General features: G+C 32.2%; 1 long non-coding RNA gene across 6 annotated transcripts; it reads left to right on the top strand.

The window, feature by feature from the left end:
* The first annotated feature begins 2,749 nt into the window (after nt 1-2,749).
* On the top strand, nt 2,750-9,818 carry LOC114170455. 6 transcript variants are annotated; one of them, XR_003601069.1, is made up of 5 exons: nt 2,750-3,022; nt 3,137-3,470; nt 4,612-4,884; nt 4,968-5,098; nt 9,800-9,818. It is a non-coding gene; the product is annotated as an uncharacterized LOC114170455 (long non-coding RNA). The 6 variants fall into 6 exon arrangements; XR_003601067.1 differs by lacking the exon at nt 9,800-9,818 and adding an exon at nt 5,779-6,172; XR_003601065.1 differs by lacking the exon at nt 9,800-9,818 and having other exon boundaries at nt 4,612-4,682; nt 4,784-4,884; nt 4,968-5,353.
* The last annotated feature ends 564 nt before the right edge of the window (nt 9,819-10,382 follow it).

Below are 10,382 nucleotides of genomic sequence, written 5' to 3' on the forward strand. Positions count from 1 at the left end.
GGCTCCCTAAACCCAATCGCATTTGGGTTTGTATCATTACTCTTATATGTAGAACTCAGAACATCATCAGTGGCAGTATCATATATTCATCTCTTAAGTTATCTTGTCCAAACTCCTTGTGGAAGTATGATATTCTCATTAATATTTCTATTGCAACTTCTACCATTATTGAAAATGAGAACTTTGGCTAATCTGGTGAGAAAAAAAAAGGCTTATATCCTACAATTGTCTCCTTGGAGAGTGGGGATTACCTACGATATAATAACTCATGGGGTTATCTGTTCTTACAATGAAGGATACCTATATTGGCAACAAATCATATTGGGAAATACTGGTTTGCTGCATGAGTTGCCCTTCTGATTGTTGATGACATGACTATCTCATTGCTTCTTTTAGTGAAAATTAGACTAATACCTAATGTGGTTTCTTGAGAGTTTACATGATACCCTGCCAAGAGGTAATTGCCTGATAGGGTTTCACAAGGTTGTTTCACATAGGAAAGAGAGAGATTAAGCTAAAACTTTATGTTTCTAAGAGAACATAGATGCTTTACTTATATTGAGAACATGGAATCAATACAACAGACAATGATGACTTGATGTCCTCCAATAAAAAACATATGACGCAGGAAAAAATGAAATTGTTTCTAATAATGCATATATAAATTAGAGACTTTGTATTAGAATGCATCTGCTCCTTATTTCTATAATTATAAAACATAATATTTGTTTCTCATCCATCTTATTATGGTGTTTATTTTTCAATATTATCATGTACTATATGAGTAGCTATTTTAATTAAAATATAAGTATTTAGATGACATATAAACTGTAAAGGGGAAATGGAAAAATTAACCCTTTCTGCTTCTAAGTTCTAATTGAATGCATAATCTTTGTCTTCTATCTAGGTTTTGCTTAGTTTCTACCAGAACGTTACTGTAATTGTTGTGCTGGATTAAATTACTTCACATCTTAATATCTGGTTCCTATTCTTCTCAGGCATTTTATTGGCAATGAGGAAAAGCACATCTCTTCAATAATGTGTGAGTATTTTTTCAATTGTAATCCATTTGTGTTTAGAAGTAATGGTTGCAATATATAGTAACATAACAATCTTGTGCGTTATGTTATTTAATGTTTTCAAAATACTAGTTAAGACTTTCATTAAAGCATAGTTTGATACTACTGGGAGTCTGAAACTTATAATGGTCATATTTTGCTAAATTAAACTTCTTGACAAAATTATCTATTTTGCATTTGGGAATGCTTATTGTTGGAGTATTAGATAATGTTATCAAACTCGAGGATTGTAAAGGAATGAGAAAGGAAATAAAAACTCGTAATTTGAGATTGTAAGCTGACTTGTAAGAGTTATGAATAGATAAAAAATTAAATTTATAAATAGTATATCATTAAAACTAATATAAACGATAAAAATAACTCATCAATGATTCATCATAAAATATGTTCATAACAATTAAAATAGGTTAATAAGAGTTTCTCCAGAAAAAGATAGATTTGACTATCAAGGTTGTCAAGCTCAAGAGTTTATATAAATTCGTGAGAGCTTTGCAAATTAGGATTGTAAATTCGAATTGTAAACTCGTAAGAGTTTACTAGTGTAAACACAGGCGCTATCGCGCCTGTGTGTACGCATTTTTTGAATTATATTAATAATTGATGATATTGTAATGTTATTAATTTAATAAACAAAATAACAAAATAAAAGTATATTTATAAAAAATAAAATAAAATGTACGGAGAAAATAAGAGAAAAATAACTGTTGATGAATAGTAAGAGAAAAAAAGAAAAAGGAGATAAGTAAATAATTTTATAAAAACTTGTAAAAGTAACCGTTAAATTTTAAAAATTTAATAAATAATTAAATTATAAAGGGTAAAGTTGGAATTATGAAATGTGGACACAAAAGAGGGAATCCCCTTTATATATAGTTATAGATTTCAGATAAAAAAAATCAAAAATATTTATAAATAACATAATAATTTAATAATGTATGGTGTTAAAAATAATTTTTTATATTTTTTTATCTGTATTATTGTTATTATTATTAATTTATGATATTATTATATATTACTTTTAGATATTTTTCTAATATTATTACACTTTAATTACTACTTTATGTAATATTTTATAAGAAAAAAATCTTAGTAATAAGAGATGAAAAAAATCCTAAATCCCTGATATGATCCAACCCATAAGCCCAACATAATAGGAGAGGGAAAAAAAATCCCTAATATGACCCAACCCGTAGATGCTTTGTGATAGAACCCTCTGTACAGAATGACAATGATCTTCTTCAATTTTGCACACGTGATGAAGAGATGATCAAAATACAAACGAGCAACGAGCTACGAGTTTCAAGCAACTACCAACCTTACACTGGACTTTCTTCACTTTCGCACACCAAACAATTAAGATGGCTACCGTTTGGGGGTTTACAAATCTTTTCATTCAAACTCGTTGACTCAGTGCAAGCTCGCAAGTTTGAACCAATCCACTGATTTCACTACTAATTCTACCGAGTTTAGACAAAAAAACGAGTTTACAACCGAGATAAGTCGAAAGTCGAAAGAGCTGTATAAAAATGCAAACTCAAACAAGTTAACTTAACTTACTAGTTTGATAACCATTTTAAAACTCCCATCTATAATTAAAATGACCCGGTCAATATTTTATTAAGTAAAAAAGTCCGGCCCAACCCAAAACCTCCTTTTTCTTTATTAGGTTAACTTTCGCACCTCACATGCAGAAGACTCTCTATGCACACACAACTTCAGTAGTCTTTGCAATCAACACCCTCTTTGTCGTGTCACTGTCCTCGTCTTCGACGCTCGTCGCTGTCCTCGTCAAGGACGCTTGTCGCCGTCCTTGCAGTGACCCTCCCCTGCAACTCTGTTCTTCTACTTGTTTTCTCACTGCATTTGTTCTGCTCCCTTTTTTCCCTGCTCACGTCAAACCCTAACATCGCAAAACGATGGAAGATCGACTTGGTGATAGATAGGTTTTCTTCTTCTCCTTCAAATTCCTTGTTCATTTCTTCAATTTCCCCATCTCCAATTTGACCGAGAAAATAATTTTCCTCTACTCTACTCATTTTTTATTCACGACGACCTAGCCATTTCCGACAAGTTTCTCGCTCTCGCTCAACCTTCATGCGTCACCAGATTCGTCGCCGAATTGACTTCTCGCTGGCAAAGGTCGGTACGTGGCGCCGGAAACCCCTGACTTCCCAGCCATCTCAAGGGAAGGCACGAAGCTACGAAGTCGCCTCGCCGAAGAGGTCACTGTTGTTGGCGTCAGCAAATCAAAACTCCAGCAGCGGTCTCAACGAGAACTGCCCCGCGTCAGCCGCCGACCGTTCCTTCCCCGAAGACGGCAATGTCATCTGTTCGTTTCTCAGTGTCAAACCCTCACTGTCACCGGTGTCGGCGATCTGAGCTTGTTCTCTAGTAAGTTTGATTTTCTTCGAGCCTTTTTCCCTTGTTCTATATTTTGGTTCATTCATTTCCCCCATTAATGAATTCATGTCTTCAAGAGAGAAAATATCTTGCTCTCGTTTCTCACCCATTTGGCTGGTGGTTTCAATTTTGAATACATTTTGGTCGTTGATGGAAGTTCGAGTTTATAATTTATTTTGGGAGAGATGATTTTGTTTGGCTTCAACGGGTATTGAGGATAAAACTAAAGTTCAACCGGAAGTTTGAAAAATTATTGAATGATTTGATTATTTGTTTTAATGATCATTTTGATTCTTGTTTCGATTTGAATTCATTGAAGTTTGGTACGAGCTGCTACTTTAATCTGATTCGATATTAGTGAATGGTCTCCATAAATCAGTGAATTATTAATCAACCCTTCATCATGTTTTTGCACATGTTTTCTGCTGAATCAAGTGAATTAAGTGGTATATATAAACATAACGAGATTGAATAACTAATTAGACTGAAATGATCTATATTTACCAAAGTGTGGATAAAGTTAAAATAATATTTTTCAAACATATACTTTTAAAAAAAAAGCGTTTTTAATTATATGGTATGAGCATAGATATGATATCCTTTTTTGAATGTGAATTTGTTTCATTGGTTAGGGGAATCCATTTTTGAATGTGAATTTAAGATAGGTTTAATTTCCTGTAATTTCCCTCTTCTCTCATTACGAATTTATCATTCTCCTTAATGAAATCCATCATTTAAATGAGTTATACAAATGAAATCTATGATGTTATCTTGCTGTCAATCTTTGTGTGTTTCATTTTCCCATGACAATGGCTTGCGAGGTAAAAAGGTGTGATATTCACTTTGTCCAGACATATGCCAGTTAATTGGATTGTGGTATTTGTAAGTTATCACACTGATAATAATATTTTTCAAATATTTAACGTACTTTTTTATTTTTTTCATTCAATGTTTTATCAATTATTAAATTAGTAACGCGATTAACTTGTTTTACGAGACAGTATTGTAGCTCAATTTTCGGTGTCATAAGCCGACATCTATGTAATATTTTTCTGTTATTGCAAAATCTTTTGTTCATACTCATAAACATTATATATTTGCTCACTAGTCCTCTCTGTATTTTTGCTTGCAGACTGAGAAGCTTAGTGACATACGGTGTCAGCCTGAGTCACAGCCAAGTTTATTACTTAGGCCTGGCTTCAAGTAATTTATTGTTTTTTTAGTGTTTTTGGGGTGAAATAGATGGCTTCCTTCCTAGTAATTGTTTCATGTTTTCAGATATAGTAATTGTTTCATGTTTTCAGATAATTGAGTGTAGAAGAGTACTGAAATGGACATACACATATGGGTTCTACTTACCCGAGCATAAACATGGGAAAAAAACAGTTCTTTGAGTACTTGCAAGGTTCTATTTTTCAACTTGAATTTAATTATAAATGTTTGTTCTGATTCCTCCGTAAAAAATACTCAACTATAATTTATTTTCAGGTGAAGCAGAATCTGGTATGGAGAGACTTCATCAATGTGTGGAAAAGGAACTTCTGCCATTCCTATGTCTGATGAGCCCATCTAATCTAGAGAGTTCAATGATTTTCGCACTAAACTAGCTGGATTGACGGGTATATATTACATATGTTTTGTTGAGTATTTGCCTAGACGGGGTAGAAGAGTTATTTAAATATGACCTGTAATGACTATGTGGTAAAAGAGTAATTTAAAGCTGACCTATAATGACTAGGCAAGCTACATATGCAATATTTTTATTTTGTTTTATTTCCTATAACTTAAGTTACCTACGAAGTTATGTAAGAAATACTTCGCAGGTTACTTATGAAGAATGAAAATCTTCATAGATAATTCAAATTTCCCACAAATGCATGTTTTGTAGGTAAAGTTACTCACTAGCTGTTTATTTACAATTTTTTTTTTCGTAGATAATTATAGATAACATCAGATTACTTACAAAACTCACTACCTACGAATTTTTGGCATAGATTATAACCATATTTTTTGTAGTCGAAACAAAGACATAGTTTGATATTGGTATTATATATATATATATATATATATTTTGTGATATTGTTTGTAACAATATCTTCTATTTACTAAATTTATGTTTAGTTGCCATATATACTTGTATCACTTTTTATTGTAAATATATTCATCTTATGTGTATTATAGACACAAAGGAGATCCCTGTACAATTTTTTTCTATATTTAACACGATATCTCAAGCTTAAAGGTTTTGTTTTTTTGGCATACCCTCCCACTACAATCGCTATCGGGCCATCCACACTAGAGGAAAAAAAGATATCAAAATTGGAAGAGGTAGTTAATGACATCAAGGAGGAAGAGAGAGAAAAAAAATCCTAAAATACCAAAGAGTTCCAATGTTGGTGTAGGTGATCGTTGTCAGAGAAGATTGGTGTTGATCCACCACACGTAGGGTGAAGCAAGAGGATGCTTAATTTTAAATGACGTGTGAAGGAGTGTGGTTTCTTCAATGGATGTGATTCTTACTGTGTGGAGATCACCTGGCTAAGATGATAAAAATGGTGTGGTCCTCGATCAGAATTATCACTGGAACCGATGATGGTGATGGCTGACAATGGTCACAATGACAACGATTGCGGTGGCAAGGGCAACAAAAAAATGCCAAAAAAGCTCTAAATGCAATGTTAAATATAGAGAAAAATTATTTAGGGTTAATTTCTCTTCTGTCTACATATAGTGTGTTAAGAAGTTGACTTTAAACATAACCTAACCTTACAAAATTGGCTTGTAAAGTAAGGTATGCACTCACATATGTACTATAAATTTGTTTTATCTATAGTTGATGTGAGACTTCCCACATATCCTAAGGTATGTAGATATCGAGTGTGAGACTAAACATTAATGGATGGACAGAAAATTAAACAATATGTCCAATAAATCTTGACAAGATATGATCTAACAATGGCTTTGATACCATCACATTTAGATAATCTTAAGTAGTCTATTTAGCTTCCTTCTCAACTTTTCAGCGCCAGGATAACCATAAAAAAAGGTCTCCCTATCCTCCTCAATTACATAAACATGAATTTTAATAGTTGGATGCTCTAGTGTTAGCAACATTCTCTATTTTCCAGAAGTAGTGGAGCATAAACTCTCAACTTGGCATTTTGTTCCTGCTACCACCCGAACAACATAACTGAATATAGCCATCAACTTCAAATGAGTGAGGACACTTATTAAAGTAACAAGTGTTAAATGATCATGATGGTTCACTAAAATTTCCTTGTTTCAGGGAAGCTAAAACAAAACATTCTTTCTGAGTTAAAGATCACCTTTTACGTTCTATAATGAGTTGATCTTCGTTTTGTATATATCGAAGTTTTGTAGTAAGGGTAAAAACACCATGTTACATTCCAACATATAACTTAAGATGTATATTTGTAATCGTAACCCATTTTTCAATGCTTAGAAGGTGAAAGTGACTCTTTTAAACATCTTTCTCAAAAGTTATTCTAGAGATGAATCCAATAGTCTGAGAAATACATAAATTCTCTCTTGGTAAAGATGAAAGTTAGAGTTATAAAAGAAGTGATTACTTAAGTTCATCTTTTAGGTTTAAAGGTATGACATTTGGTTAGGTATCAATACCATCACAAAGAAAGATAAACCATTGCTCTTAGGCAGTCTCATTGTGGTAGAGGATCTTGCATGTCAAATTAATGTAAGTTTCTTCCTTGATTTCTTTGAATATAGGAAATTTTTCAGAATTTTCATGAAGTTAGAAATTGAACAGTTATTTTCTCAAGCTTATTTATGAGCATCTTATCTTTATGCCAGTGTTGAAATTTAAAAGAAACTTGATACGGGTTCAAGTCATCACCATTTTTGTCTTTAGACAAGGCAAATAAGGAACAACTTTTTTTTTAAAACAACATTTACTTCCTCATTGTGTATGTTTACCGAAATATAACAAAGTTGAACTACATCCATAATAATATCAAGGGGAAGACTTTTTGTATTTTCCAGAAAAGATGTTGACAGAAAATCTGACATCCTAATCAATAACAGTGTAGAATGTAATTCCTAATGCTGGGAAATGTAGAATGTGATTAACACTAATGCATTTAACGACTAAAATTCATGCTTATGTAATTGGTAAGAATGAGGAGACTTTTAGTATTTCAAGCAAAAATATTGACATATATGCAAACTTCGTGATGTGTGCCATCAATTATTCTAAGATAAATGACCGTACTCCAAATAATCTATTTTGTTTCATTCTTAACTTTTTAGCGCTAGGATAACCATAAAACAGTCCCCCCATTATTACCAATTACATAAGCATGGATTCTAGTCGTTGAATGCATTGGTGTTAATCGCATTCTATATTTCACAGTAGTAGGAGCTAAATTCTACACTGTTATTGATTAGGATGTCAGATTTTCTGTCAACATATTTTCTGAAAAATATAAAAAGTCTTCCCCTTGATGTTATTATGGATGTAGTTCAACTTTGTTATGTTTCGATAAACATATACAATGAGGAAGTAAATGATGTTTTAAATAAAGAATTGTTCTTTATTTGCCTTATCTAAAGACAAAAATGGTGATGACTTGAGCCCTTATCAAGTTTCTTTTAAATTTCAATCCGCACACAGAGACAAGATGTCCATAAGATGATAGTTAGTTAATTTTTAGCTTCGTGAAGATTCTAGTAAATTGCCCATGTTTCGAGAAATGAAGAAAGAAACTTATATTAATATGGAATGCAAGATCCTTTACTATAACGAGACTATGAAAGATTGTTGGTTTATCTTTGCTTGTGAATGTACTAATATCTAACCAAATGTCATACATTCAAATCTAGAAGGTGAACATAAGCGGTCACTTTCTTTAAAACTTTGTAAACCTTTGTCTTTTCTAAGAGAGATTTTATGCACCTTCCTAATTGTAGGATCCATTCTTAAAATAGCTATTGAGAAAGGTGTTCTAAAGCGTCAATTTCACCTTCTGGATATTGGTAAATGAGTCAAGGCATGTTTTTATCCCTAAAACTTTGATATATACAATGAAAATCAACTCATTGTAGAACGTCAAATGCCTTGTTTCAAGGAAGCTAAAACAAGGCACTGCTTTCGAGTTAAAGATAACCTTTTATGAAAGAGCTTTTGGCGTTCTATAATGAGTTGATTTTCGTTTTGTATATATCAAAGTTTTGTAGTAAGGGTAAAAACACCATGTTACATTCCAACATATAACTTAAGATGTATATTCGTAATCGTAACCCATTTTTCAATGCTTAGAAGATGAAAGTGACTCTTTTGAACATCTTTCTCAAAAGTTATTCTAGAGATGAATCGAATAGTCTGAGAAATACATAAATTCTCTCTTGGTAAAGATGAAAGTTAAAGTTATAAAAGAAGTGACTACTTAAGTTCATCTTTTAGGTATAAAGGTATGACATTTGTTTAGGTATCCATACCATCACAAAGAAAGATAAACCATTGCTCTTAGGCAGTCCCATTGTGGTAGAGGATCTTGCATGCCAAATTAATGTAAGTTTCTTCCTTGATTTCTTTGAATATAGGAAATTTTTCAGAATTCTCATGAAGCTAGGAATTGAACAGTTATTTTCTCAAGCTTATTTATGAGCATCTTATCTTTATGCCAGTGTTGAAATTTAAAAGAAACTTGATACGGGTTCAAGTCATCACCATTTTTTCTTTAGACAAGGCAAATAAGGAACAATTTTTTTTAAAACAACATTTACTTCCTCATTGTATATGTTTACCAAAACATAACAATGTTGAACTACATCCATAATAACATCAAGGGGAAGACTTTTTGTATTTTCCAGAAAAGATGTTGATAGAAAATCTAACATCCTAATCAATAACAGTGTAGAATGTAGTTCCTATTGCTGAGAAATGTAGAATGCGATTAACACTAATGCATTCAACGACTAAAATTCATGCTTATGTAATTGGTAAGAATGGGGAGACTTTTAGTATTTCAAGCAAAAATATTGACAGATATGCTAACTTCGTGATGTGTGCCATCAATTATTCTAAGATAAATGACCATACTCCAAATAATCTATTTTGTTTCATTCTTAACTTTTTAGCGCTAGGATAACCATAAAACAGTCTCCCCATTATTACCAATTACATAAGCATGGATTCTAGTCGTTGAATGCATTGGTGTTAATCGCATTCTATATTTCACAGTAGTAGGAGCTAAATTCTACACTGTTATTAATTAGCATGTAAGATTTTCTGTCAACATATTTTCTAAAAAATACTAAAAGTCTTCCCCTTGTTGTTGCAGAGAAGATGCAGTTCAACTTTGTTATGTTTCGGTAAACATATACGATGAGGAAGTAAATGTTTTAAAAAGAAATTGTTCCTTATTTGGCTTGTATAAAGACAAAGATGGTGATAACTTGAACCCTTATCAAGTTTCTTTTAAATTTCAATCCGCATACAGAGACAAGATGTCCATAAGCAGATGGCTAGTTAATTTTCAGCTTCATGAAGATTCTAGTAAATTTCCTATGTTTCGAGAAATGAAGAAAGAAACTTACATTAATATGGAATGCAAGATTCTTTACCATACCGAGACTGCGAAAGATTGTTGGTTTATCTTTGCTTGTGAATGTACTAATATCCTAGCAAATGTCATACATTCAAATCTAGAAGGTGAACATAAGCGGTCACTTTCTTTACAACTTGAACCTTTGCCTTTTCTAAGAGAGATTTTATGCACCTTCCTAATTGTAGGATCCATTCTTAAAATAGCTATTCAGAAAGGTGTTCTAAAGAGTCATTTTCACCTTCTGAATATTGGTAAATGAGTCAAGGCACATTTTTATCCTTAAAACTTTGATATATACAACGAAAATCAACTCATT

This window comes from Vigna unguiculata, chromosome 11 (assembly GCF_004118075.2).
Source record: "Vigna unguiculata cultivar IT97K-499-35 chromosome 11, ASM411807v1, whole genome shotgun sequence".
NCBI classification, from domain to species: domain Eukaryota; kingdom Viridiplantae; phylum Streptophyta; class Magnoliopsida; order Fabales; family Fabaceae; genus Vigna; species Vigna unguiculata.